General features: G+C 41.9%; 1 pseudogene; it reads right to left on the reverse strand.

The window, feature by feature from the left end:
* Positions 1-11,496: 11,496 nt before the first annotated feature.
* On the reverse strand, positions 11,497-12,892 carry LOC148875328 (lysM domain-containing GPI-anchored protein 1 pseudogene; annotated as a pseudogene).
* Positions 12,893-13,439: the final 547 nt, after the last annotated feature.

Consider the following 13,439-nt stretch of genomic DNA (forward strand, 5'->3'; position numbering starts at 1 on the left):
CCGGTTTTCAAGTCCACGGGTCATTGACTAATTCAATAGCTTTTGGTCAGGGATCGGGTTTGGTGTAAAACGGAACGGTTGCTTTGATGGTTCTCGGGCCAAACAGTTCGGCCAACTGGGTTAGGTGACCGAAAAATCGAACCGAAGAAAACGGGAACTAGTCAGGTGACCAGTTCCACTTTACCCCAAAACCGTTATTTTGACAAAAATCATTGATTTGGTTAACAAACCATTGACCCAGGAAGTTGAATCATTCGAACCATTCAATGATTTGGTCGTTTTTTATTTATTTATTTATTTATTTTTGTTAGAACGGGCCGTCTGTTCGATTCGAACAATCGGATTGCTCGACCCGATAACCAGACCCCTAATTGGTTAATTGTTTGATTCAGTTTTAAAAACCTTGCTAAATACTAGGGGTGAGCAAAAGAACCGAAAAACCGAATTGACTGAAACCAAACCGAATAATCGGTTAATCAAACCAGTCAGTTCGGTGTTTTTAAAAAACCGAAGGTACCAGTTCAATTTTGATTAACCAATATAGAAAACTAGCGGTTAACTGAACTGGCCGGTATACATATATTTTTATAAATTATTAAATATGCATTATATATAAAATATATATATATATATAATATGGTATATTATTTATTATTTAAAATATAATATTATATATTTTTTTATAATATATGTTGTAAAAATTAAAAAATTGAAAAACCGAACTGACGGTTAAATGAACCGGTCAACCAATTAACCGATTGGTTTCAGCTTGATTTCATTTACATGTTTTCCAAAAACTAATACTACTGGTTCAATTACAAAAAAAAAGCCCCACAGTTCGGTTAACCGAACCGTGAGCACCCCTACTAAATACAAGTAGTCCTCGAAGGTTTATTAATTAGTTAATTAATTAAAAATAATAAATTAACTAGTCATCTAATTAATAATTAATAGTAAAATAAAATATAAAAAAGATAAAAATATTGTTGATTAATTAGACATTAATGAATTAATTAAAACAAAATTTAATATTTAATAACTTAATAATGTCATTGGCACTAATTTACATACTATATATCTTCCCTTTTGCAACAAACCAATGGAATGTGAAAAAATTTTCACCATTTATTTATGTATCATCACTATAATTTTTTATTAAGAAATATAAACAAATAAATAATGCAAAAGTAATTTTAACATTTTAAAATTAATACAAAAACAATTTATTTCACGATGCTTAACTCTCCTTTATACTGACGTTTATGTCCAATGTCGTTAAAAACTACATTCCCCCATTAGACCTATTGATAGGTCGGGTCGGGTAGAGCTTTCACTCTTCATTAACAAATTATTTTAAGGCCTGAGCCTGAGCCCGGTCTGACCATTGGGCTTACAACTTGGGCCCGAACCTGACCCTCATAAAAAGCCTGAAATCTAAAGCTCATGCCACTGCTATCGTTGAAGCGACTGAACAGAGAGAGAGAGAGAAAGAGAGAGAGAGAGAGAGAAATTATAAAGAAAAAAACATAAAAAACGTAGATATTAAATTATTAATATATATTGTAAGAAATATTATATTTTATATTATATAAATTAGTTGAGTCAGGACGGGTCGGGTTGTTGAGCTACCCGGTCGATGAACAGGTCTACCCACCATATTGGCGGGAGAAATTTATAACAACATTTCATATAAATGTCATTAAAAAATAAATTAAACGTCCTTAAAACTGATTTCAACGACGTTTAACAAATGTTGCAAAATGTGTTTTGGCAATTGGCACGAAATTTTATTTTTAGCGGGAGCGGAGATTTAACGACGTTTATATAAACGTTCGTCAAAACTTAAAATTAAATGTCGCAATATCTTACATTTGGCAACAATTATTTTTAACCATTGCCAAAAGAGCTTTTTCTACGACATTTGTTAGAAACGTCATGAAAACGTTATCTTTTAATGATGTTACTTAAACAAACATTGCCAAAAAATGTTTTTTCTGTAGTAATTAGACCCTAGGAGTAGGAAATATGGTTTAGATATTTTAGTTGAAACATATTATGAAAATATGAATATTGATATAGGAAATAAAAAAATAAGAAATTAATAATTTATTATTTGAAATGTACAGTTTGTATGAATCTGAAGTTATAGAAAATATTCCTACAAATTGTTCATCTTTTTCTTCTTCTACTTCTGACCTTGAGCCCAATAGTAAAAGAGAAAAGCTTTTTTATTTAATAAGTAGAATACTGAAATTTGTTAGTTCTACAACAATTTCATTTACTGAACTTAATTTTTATTTGCAAGCAAATTTTTCTAATTTAGGTGAAGTATCAAATAATTTTGATATTTTAGCCTAGTGGAATGAACACTCGAAAAATTATCCGATTCTTGCCACCATGGCACATGATCTACTAACCCCTCCGATGTCTACAGTTCCATCGAAGTCTTGTTTTAGTGCAGATACCGGGGTGCTGAATGACAAAAGAAGCCACATGAACAATGAGAGCATAGAGATGTGCATCTGCTTCAAGGATTGGCTAGATGAAGAAGATAGATTACAAGACAAGGGTGGGCATGATACAACACTAGACATTTCACCCGTGTACTAGCATGGCTTGGCCCAAGCCCATAGGCCATACTGGGCCGACCTCCAAAATTTCCACCGGAGAGACCATTTCATCAAAATGAACACTTCGTGGTAGAGCCCGAAATAGTTGCAAATTCCTAAAACTATAAAATAAATAGGGGAACAAACTTCCGTTGACGCCTCAAGGACCATTTCATCAAAATGATCATGGACCAGCTCAGAGACCCATGTCAAACGTAAGAAACTTTTTCATAGAGATTACTCTAGTTGAGCTTGTCTTTGACCTTTTCTAGGCTAACCCAAATCTACTCTTGGTTCATCTCTATGCAGTTGAGATGAACTTCAATCACTGCCCTTCTTGAGTCCCTAGGATCCATTAACTTTGATACCAAATGATATGTGCCTTTCTCCTAAAACAAAAGAAAGTCACAATCGCTTGGGTTATAGTGTCGGAGCACTGCTTAAAGAGGGTTTTAATAAGGGATTATAGATAATAAGGGCAATTTTTGGGCCCTAATGTCAATAAAAATAATCCTTTTAATATAATTTCTAAAATATGTTAACTTTTTAAAAAACATATTAAATAAGGGCAAAAACACTATTCATCTTCTTCCTCCTCCAAACCACCGAATAAATCTCTCTCAAGATTAATAAATATTTTTCCAATCTTGCTTCTGCCCCAATCGTGCAAACCTCAATGACCACGACCCACCAATGCTGCTGCCGCCACCTCCGCTCACCTCCAACAACACCAATCTGATGACATGCCCCTACTACACTAACCAATGGTGGGATTGGGATGAATACACCGCTTGAGTGGAAGAGAATAAATATAGGCTTTCTGAAGACGACGAGGAGATTGTCGTCAGCTTCGTCTGGGTGCAATTCATCAGTGATGGAGTGGGAAAGTAATATGGATGAGAGCCAGTTGCAAAGCCCATCTAGGGTTTTGGCAAAGCTCCGGCCACCAGAGGCACCAGAGGTACACAAGAAAACATATTCATCTTTTATCATCAACATGGAAATATCCCATATCACATTTTATGGGCACTAACAGTTCCCACCAATGAGACAACGACCTGAGTAAAAGGGTCTCAGCCAGTCATAGCCACCCACACCAATCTTGGCCAACCAGAACGTCATGTTTCACGCTTCACACAAGCATAAAGATATATCCTTTCTGCTATTCTTGTGTTGTTGTGCTCGAAGAAACATTAATCTATACTGCTAACAAAAGAGCGAATAGCCCTATTTTATGGACTTTTCATTAGACATTTTTACTCTTTATCTAAGTAATATACAACGGGCATAAAAAAGGACATATATGTCCTTTACTCTCACTCCAAATATTACCCATTTATAACAGTTAAGAAACTATCCACTTATAACTATTCAAAAACTATCCACTTATAACTATTCAAAAACTATCCACTTATAACTGTTTTGTCTTGGAGATACTATCATATGCAAATGCACGTACATATTTACATATTTACTAGTATACAATTGTGTCTCAAAATTGAAATCCATTTGAGAATCCATTTTTAAAAATACAATAACCATACACCAAAGCAAATAAACTTTGATATTCTTTCTGCTTCAAAAAATAGTCACAATAGCTTCAACAAGCAGAAGCAGGGAAAGAAAACAATAATAAGAAAGATGTTGATTCAAAGATCGTTTGAAGTCGAAGTCATTTATTTCGAGAACATTAGAAAGGGGAAAGCAGAAGGTTGAAAATTTACACACTGTATATATTGGTGATTGGCTGACTGCTAATGGAGGGAAAGAGACTCAAGGAAGCCTCGGAAGAAGATAAACGGTGGGGTGTGTATGGATGCAACAGCCGAACCACCGGGATTTTGCCTTTTTCTTTTTAAGAAAACGGCTTTTCACGCTTCATTACGAAGTTGTTTGTATAATGCTTTTGACATGTCAATCATTCTGAAAATTCCTTTCAATATCCTTTTTTTATATATTTTAAAATTTTAATATATTTTAAAATTTATATTAAAAGGACTATTTTTATTGATATTAGCAAGGGCCTAAAAATTGCCTTTATCAATTACAATCTCTTAATTTTAATAATCACTAAGATGCCAAACAAGAGAAAATATTGAACGTATGGATGGTTATATAGGAGAGACCGTTACATTTAATCTTGGTTGATGATTATATTGATTATCTATGATTGTGAGCAGAATATTATAACCATTTGCAACTTTACGAATATAGACTTAGTATCATGTCTGTTGCGTATCATCAACTAATCCAAGTCACTTTATACTAGTTGGTTTTAAGTTTTCCTAGTATCATGTCATTTTGGCATCACACCGAAACCCTAATTCATACTGTAGGTACATTCCGCTCTACCAATATTGGGCGACATGTGTTGGACAGCGGGCAACAGCATGGGGTCACCATAAGGATGTGTGGACCCCTTCGGTATGAACTAGGCAGGTTCAATTGCGGGATGCTGTGTGTCCCCACTGGAACATCTCGCAAGCCCTCATACGGCTCATATCTGGGTCATCCAAGCCCAACCACTCCCAGGCAGCTCCAACTATAAAGGCAAGGCGTCTCCCACAAGGTAAAGGATCTGGAACTTTTGAGACCTCTCATATTCTCTCCACTAAGGACTTAGTGCTATCAGTAACCTCGTCTGGACCCCTTGGCCCCAGACATACTGTTCACCTTGAGTGGATACTAACTTGACCGCCGGAGTCCTTGCCTCGTTCCAACCCGAGGCCTCTGACACTCTCTTCCTTGCAGAGCAACTTTCGAGAGCTCTTCTACAACCCTCATACGCACAAGAGAGCAGCTGTACTTCGGTCTCCCTGAACGTCCTTCTCAGTACTAGCCCTCGGCCCCTACCGTACCTGAAGGAGCGATCCGCCTTGACCTCGACCCACCTCCTCTGAACCCTTAAAGCCTTCAGCTATCCTTCGAAGCTCAGGACCGAAATTACCTTGTTGCCATCGGCTAATCTGAGTACCAACAATTGGGGCCGTCTATGGGAAGCGTTGATAAGACGATCCCCTAAAACACTCCAAAGTTAAGATCTCCTAAGCTTCGGACACCATGGTACGAAGAGCCAAGAACCCTCCGAACCTAGTAACTTATGAACAGTTCCAAGCAGCCCTCGACTGTCTGGACCACCTCACACAGTGTGAGGAGCAATTCTACCCCAGGCAAGAGGTCCCCCTCGGGGCGACCGCCCCGCCAGGGTGTCAGAACAAAACCAAGGCCGAGGTGAGCATGCCAAACCTCCAGCCCTTAGCCTAGCTGACCCCAACGGACCGAGCCCGTAGAGTCCAACAGCAGCCAGCCGCCAAACCCCCATAGAGGAATGTGAGACCTCCCAACCGAAGACAACCGCCAGCCCTTGGAATAGCACCATCGCTGCAAGAGGGAGAACCCCACGGACGAAGGCGGGCACCTCGGCCATTGTAGTGCCCACTTGAGGGGCGAGGACCAACGCCGCACCTTTCCTCTAATAGTCTCAGATCTCCATGATGTCTTGAATAACCGCCATGCCAGACGGGAGGCACACGGTCCTACCTTGGAGTACTTCAGAGTTGGTGCCGACCCTTGCCAAGCCTATGAAGACAAACACGGGGAGCAGGCTCCACCCGACACTCGAATTACGGAACTTCAAGCCAAGCTCGGGGCCATTAGGGACGAATTCCACCAAGTTCGAGAGAGCCGAGCTGACACCTCAGCCGGCCAGAGCAAACTGATAGGGAGGATGGACGCCTTCACCCCGGACATCATCTCCGAGCCTTTCCCCCATCACTTCAAAGCTTCCACGTTGGAGATGTACGATGGGAACTTAGACCCTAACGATCACTTATAAAGCTTCAGAGTGCTCATGATACTCTATGGGTATTCTGACGCATTGATGTGCCGAACTTTGTAGACAACTTTCAGGGGGGCTACCCATCGTTGGTTCTCCAGCCCCCCATCTCAGTCGATCAGCTCATGGAAGCAGTTCTCCAACCTGTTCCTTGCCCACTTCATCAGCAGAAGACGATGCAAGAAGAGCATGGTCTCGCTAATGTCCATCAAGCAGAAGCTGGGAGAGTGCCTGCGGTCATATATTGACTGTTTTAAAAAAGAAGAGCTCGAGCCTCGTGACCTCAACCCCATGGTCTCTATGCATGCTGCTATCAATGGGCTCTACCTCGGCTTGGCCCTAAAGTGTTCGGTCGCCAAGACCCCGCCGAAGACCAAGATGGAGTTCCTCGAAAAAGCTCAAAAGTACATCGCGGCAGAAGAGGCTTTGGCCAAAGATCACCAAGAACGGGAAGCTGAGCGCAACAACGGGCCCCTAGAAAAGAAAAGGAAGAGCGGAGACCACTGCAACAACAACGGCAAGTACAACAAAAAACCACTGGCCTCGGCCCTGGCTTACAACCAGTATACGCCACTCAACTCTACCCGAACCCAGATCTTGATTTAGGTCGGGGAAGAGAAGTACATGAAGTGGCCAGAGAAAATGAATAGGAACCCCAAGAGGGGGAATCTGAAAAAATATTTCAAGTATCACCACGGCACTGGCCACGACACCGAGGACTGCTACGATTTAAAGAATGAGATAGAGTCCCTCATCCAATGAGGTCACCTTAAGTAGTTCGTCAAAGGTGAGCCCGATGCCTTGTCCTCCCAACAGCACCAGCAGATAGCTGGAGTCATCGACGTCATCGCTGGGGGCACAGCCTCTGGTGGGGCCTCGGCCTTGGCCCGCAAGGCCTACGCCATGCAGCTAAACATCCAAGGACCTACCCCCAAGAAGCCAAAGCAGTAGGAGACCCTTTCTTTCACGGACGAGGACATGAAAAGGGTCACAGTCCCCCATGATGATGCTTTGGTGATCTCGGTCGTCATTGTAAAGATTGTAGTTAAGAGGATTCTCGTCAATAGTGACTCCTCGGCCGACATCCTCTTCTATGAAGCCCTCGAGAAGATGAAGATAGCGCCTGACCATCTCTAGCCAAACGACATCCCACTGGTCGGCTTCTCTAGTAACGTGGTCAGACTAGAGGGAAGAATTACCCTACCTGTCATGGTAGGGACCGAGCCTCAATAGGTGACGAGTATGAATGAGTTCCTAGGCGTGAAGATTGGCTCACCCTACAATGCAATCATGGGGAGACTGACCTTTCATGCCCTCAGGGCAGCCATGTCCTCATACCACCACGCCCTCAAGTTCAATGCAGGGGCCACGTACCAGCGCCTCGTTAACAAGGTGTTCAAAAATCAGATGGGGAGGAACATCAAAGCCTATGTCAACCATATGGTGGTGAAGAGCCTAAAAGCCGAAGCACACACCTCGGACTTGGCCAAGACCATTGACACCTTGTGGAAGTTTAACATGAAGCTCAATCTCAGCAGGTGTGCCTTTGGCGCCACCTTAGGCAAGTTCTTAGGCATAATCGTTACTCAAAGAGGCACTAACGCCAACCCTAAGAAGATACAAGCCATACTGGACATGGCAACCCCTCAGTCGATGAAGGAGACTCAAAGGCTCACTAGCCGAATAGCTGCCCTCAACTACTTCGTGTCAAAGTTGACCGACCGTTGTTTGCCCTTCTTCCACACCTTCAAGAAACTAAAAGACTTCCAATAGATAGAGGAGTGCTAGCACACCTTTCATGAACTGAAGAGATACCTTGCCTCTCCTCCCCTCCTTGCTCGGCCTACTCCAGGAGAAATTTTGTACTTATATCTCTTAGCTGGGGACGAGGCAATCAGCTCGGTCTTGATAAATGAGGATGAGACGTAGAAGCCAATATACTATGTCAGCAATGTTCTCGGGTAGGAGCTCAGGCCGTATTTTCAAGCTCACACCATTGTAGTTCTGATGAACCAACCCCTCAAGGCTGTCCTCACCAAGCCTGAGACCTCGGGACTTCTAATTAAATGGGCCATCTAACTATCTGAGTTTGACATCCAGTACCAGCCAAGGCCCGTAATCAAAGCACAAGCCTTGTCAGATTTTGTAGTAGAATGTACCTCTAGTCGAACACTCCGTCAAGCCCCCGAAGATGAATTGGAAGAGGATTGCCCAGTCGAGGAGGCTTATCGCGTGTCGAGACATTTTGTTGACGGGTCATCCAATGCCAAAGAAAGTGGAGCAGGCCTCATCCTTCTCACCCTAGATGATGTAGTAATAGAGTATGCACTGAGATTTGGCTTCCTTGCATCCAACAACAAAGCCGAGTATGAGGCCCTTCTTGCTAGTTTGCAGCTCGCCAAGGACCTTAGCTCCTAGCACATCGAAGTCTTCAACGACTCACAATTGATCGTGAACCAAGTCAATGGTGAGTATGAAGCCAGAGAACAAAACAAGACTAAGTACCTCACCAAGATTTAAGAGCTAGCTCACCATTTCCAACGCTTCTCCCTACAACAAGTCCTGTGAGTTGAGAACACGAGAGCCGATGCCTTTCCAAACTGGCGAGCAGCTCGGACGCAACGCTTGGTCGCACTATTCACATAGAGAAGCTACCTCGGCACTCTGTAGAAGAGCCCCATGTCCTCCCAGTAGAGGCCAAACCGTCATGGATGTACCCCATCATCAACTTCCTTTTGACTAAGCAGCTGCCCGACGACAGGAATGAAGCTAGGTGACTCTGACGTTAGGTAGCCCATTACACCTTGCTTGAGGGATAGTTGTACAAAAGATTATTCACATTGCCCTACCTCCAACGCCTCCACCTTGAAGAGGGTGAGTATGTGCTTAGAGAAGTTTATGAAGGCATTTGCGGCAGTCGCCTCGGCAATAGAACTGGCTTGAAAAACATTAAGGTAGGGTACTTTTTGTTGACCCTTTACAAGGACGCACCAAAGTTGGTGTGGAGATGCGACAAATGCTAGAGACACGCCAACCTCTGCCACCAACCAGCCACAACCCTCTCAGCTCTCAGCAGCCCGTGGCCCTTCACCAAGTGTGGAATAGACCTCCTCGGCCCCTTCCCTCAACCAATGAGAGGCAGGAAATACCTCATCGTTGTCGTGCACTACTTTACCAAGTGGGTAGATGCTGAGCCCTTGGCTACCATCACAACTCGAGCAATTTAGATCTTCTTTAGGAAGAACATAATCTGCCGCATCAGCCTACCCCACATGTTGGTAACTAACGACGTAAAACAATTTAGAGATGCCAAGTTCCGGGAATGGTGCATTTCCCTTGGCATCAAACAACAATACACCTCAGTAGGCTATCCTCAGACAAATGGCCTAACCGAGGTCACCAACAGAACCTTCCTGGATGGACTGAAGACTAGACTAGATTGAGCCAAAGGCCTATGGGCTGATGAACTGAGCGGCATCCTCTGGGCATACCAAATCACACCTCGGATGACCACGGGAGAGACCCCGTTCGGACTAAATTACGGCATAGAAGCAGTTATCCCAAAGGAAATTAGTCAGCCGACGCTCCAAATCGAAGCGTACAATGAAACCGAGAATAGTGAAGCACTGATTTTCAATGTAAAAGTATATCAATTTTCAATGTAAAATACAAAGGATGGGGAGATTTACATTGATTTTCAATGTAAACCTTACACTAAAAACAAACGCATGAAAATATAAACCGAAAATAGAGTTTTACAACAATCCGTATTTACACTGGAAATAAACACGAGCAAATGCAAACTGACAATGGTGTTTACGTTGATTCACATTTATAATAAAAATAAGGGTAAATTACAAAGACCCCCCTTGTATTATGGGGTTAGTGACAAAGTCCCCCTTGTACTTTTTTTTTGCAACAAAGACCCACTTGAACTTTAGTCATTAGACAAAGACCCCCTTGGCCGTTAAGTTAGATGATGGAAAGCGTTAAATTACCAAAATACCCCACTAAGCTTTTTCTTTTTTTTTTTTACCCTTTTTCCCTTAAAACCTATTTAACCTAGGAAATGGATATCTGGTCCTACAGAGTGATTTTGTTTGTTTTGATTGCTGGTTATCTTCCCTTCCATGATCAAAACATCATGGCCATGTACAAGAAGATTTACAAGGGTGAGTTCCGATGCCCTTGTTGGTTCACCCCGGAGCTTAATTAGCTTCTTTCTCGTCTCTGGTTAAGTCTTCTAATTCATCCTTTTTCCCATCTTCATCATAAAAGGAGTCCCCTTTATTCCGTTAATGTTTTCGATTGAATGTTTCAAAACCGTTGTTTTTATTGTAGCCATTTCACCTAAATTCAATGAAGATGACAATGAACAGTATAAAAGGGTAGTTTGGACATTTAAAAAATTTTAAGCAGTCAGATGAAAATTTTTTCAAATTTAGAAAACCCAACTAATAATACTTTAAAAAAGAACAAAACAAACTAAATAGAAGCCGTTAAATAGCCTTCACGAAGCAGTTGTTTAATAAACTCTCTCGGAATACTAAGAGTGAAGGAGAACATTTGGAATCTCTCATCGTTAATACCCGGGGTAAAGGTCATTAGGTCAACACATCGGTTGCCTTCCCTTAAAAGTCAAGCAACGTTCCATCCCATTAGATAATTCGTTACTAATTTAATTTTATATTTTAAATTTGAAAAAAGAAACCATAAATATATTAAAAAAGTCATAGATACATATTCAGCATCCGTAAAGTCAAGGAGGAAAGGCATGCTACAACCATGGTGATAGCAAATTAATTCTGACACAATCTATTTGTTTTAAATTCAAAACATCAACTGATCTGCTTTTTGGTTGGACCCCGGCATCTTCATGTTTTATTGGGAGGTTGGAAGATTTTGATGCAACCATGGAAACACCAAATACGGACTCGAAGTCAAGACTCTCCGTAGATAAGATGTATTCATCTGTTCTTTCGAATTTGCATATACTTCTATGCTATGACCATCTTTGTGGTATTTTTCTTTTTTTTTTTTTGCCATTTTCTCTTAAAACCTATTTAACCTATTATTTTTCCTTTCTTCTCTTCTTTTTCCTTCTTTCACCATCCTCTTTCATTCTCTCTTTTCCAACTATCTGAAATGAAAGGACGGAGGAAACCTATTTTTCATCTTCCCTTTCTTCTCTTTTCCGTTTTCAATCTCATCTCTATAGTCGTCGCTGACGATTCCACGATCATGGTAAACTGCAATGCTTCGTAGCCCAACAACAGATGTCTGCCCAAATCTCCGTCTTCCATCTTTTTCTCATCGTCATCGCCGACTTCTTCTGCTTCCATGGCAACCAACAGAGGGAGAAAAAAAGGATGGAAGAACTTGTAGTTGGCGGAACTAGAGACTCTCCTCCTGCAGCACTTGCAGAGACGGAGCTGGAGCCGGCGTCACGTCCCGACCCGAAGGCCCTGTCGCCACTACTAATCCTTCCTTTGCCATCCACAAGTCTTGCAATAATGGTAGCCACCGACGTTCTAGTTGGAAATCTAGAATTTCTAGGCATCTAGCCAAATACCAGTTAGGTTTCTAGTTGGAAATCTAGGTGGAATGACCATCCGAAGTTCCGAAGAGCTACAACCCAATAACTCAACTCATTGTTTTGGGTTAGATGGAAAAACAAATTCCTCAGACAAATTACAAGGCTTAATGATGCGAAAGCCCAAACAATGAAACAATACTACCAATTGTGAGTTGTAGAGAAGTAGGATGAAGAATTTAAGTGGTTAATTAAGCTAACCTGGAATCGGAACTTCTACAATGTCTCCTCGATCAACTGCCGCTTGTGACAGGCCATTAATGACCAACTCTGCTACAGTTGTACCATAGGTCGCTCCGATGCTGCTTACGCTCTCCGTTGCGTGCACTAAATACGACAAGTAAATTGTCGTAATGCCATTACTAGTGTTATTGAAGCATTTGCACGGCAACGAATTACAAGGTTCTGATCACTCCACAGTCGCTCCTGGGCATCAACCCCATTAACGCTCATGATCTGCTCTGCACTGGCTAGCACACCATAACCAATCGATATAGACTCGATTGTGTCTGCAACTCGAACCGTATAAGATGTCAATGCGAAACTACAAATGTCATCCGTGCAGGAGCATGAAATGGGTATTCTGATTAGAGAAATTTTGGGGAGGATTCGGTTCTCAGGGAATGACATTGTTGGGTCAAGCGAGTTTGAGCCTAAGGTATCGAGTACATTTACTTGGAACCTAGATGCAATCTCTGAGAGCGTGGAGTCCCAAGGAAGGAGATAGGAGAGTAGATAGGTACAGGAGTCAGAGGACTTACATGGTTCAATCCCAAATTTTGCACAAGTTCTGGGAGGGAAGACAAGGAAGAGGGAGATGAGTAGAATAGCAAGTGGTTGCACTAGAATTCCCATCGTATGATCTTGTATCAGTGAGTGCCTCTCCTCTCTATAACTGTAATTCTGTAAATGGTTTCACACAAGAGAAGCAATGAAGAGATGTATTATGTGCATTGGTTTCCAAAGGCTCTACAAGGCATCGGAACGTCGTCCCCAGCTCAATGGAGAGAGAGAGATCAGAATTGAATTAAAAGGGTTCAATCCCGATGCTGTTAAGGGGAAGGGCAAGAAGAGAGATCGGGGGAGAGAGAGGAGAGAGAGAGAGGGGGAAAGAGAGAAATGTGAAGGAAGGAAGGGTAGTATCTGAAGGTTGGGAGAAGATGAACGATATTTTTCTCGTTTAATTATTATAAGGGTAGTATAGGGATTAAAAAAAGGATTCCTTCAGGGTTACCCATCTAATGACTTATCTGCTTAGGGACTTGAGTGAGCTGGTTTCCCTAACTCGTGAGATAAGGTAACCTCGGACTATCCCCTTTAAGGTAGCTCAGGGAAACCGAAGCTCGTGTTGTAACAAACTCCTTCAGCGAGCTACGATATAGCGAGTTGCTTTATAGGCATG

The sequence above is a fragment of the Nelumbo lutea genome, chromosome 1 (genome assembly GCF_056320005.1).
Source record: "Nelumbo lutea isolate HS-2025 chromosome 1, American lotus-T2T, whole genome shotgun sequence".
Lineage (NCBI taxonomy): Eukaryota > Viridiplantae > Streptophyta > Magnoliopsida > Proteales > Nelumbonaceae > Nelumbo > Nelumbo lutea.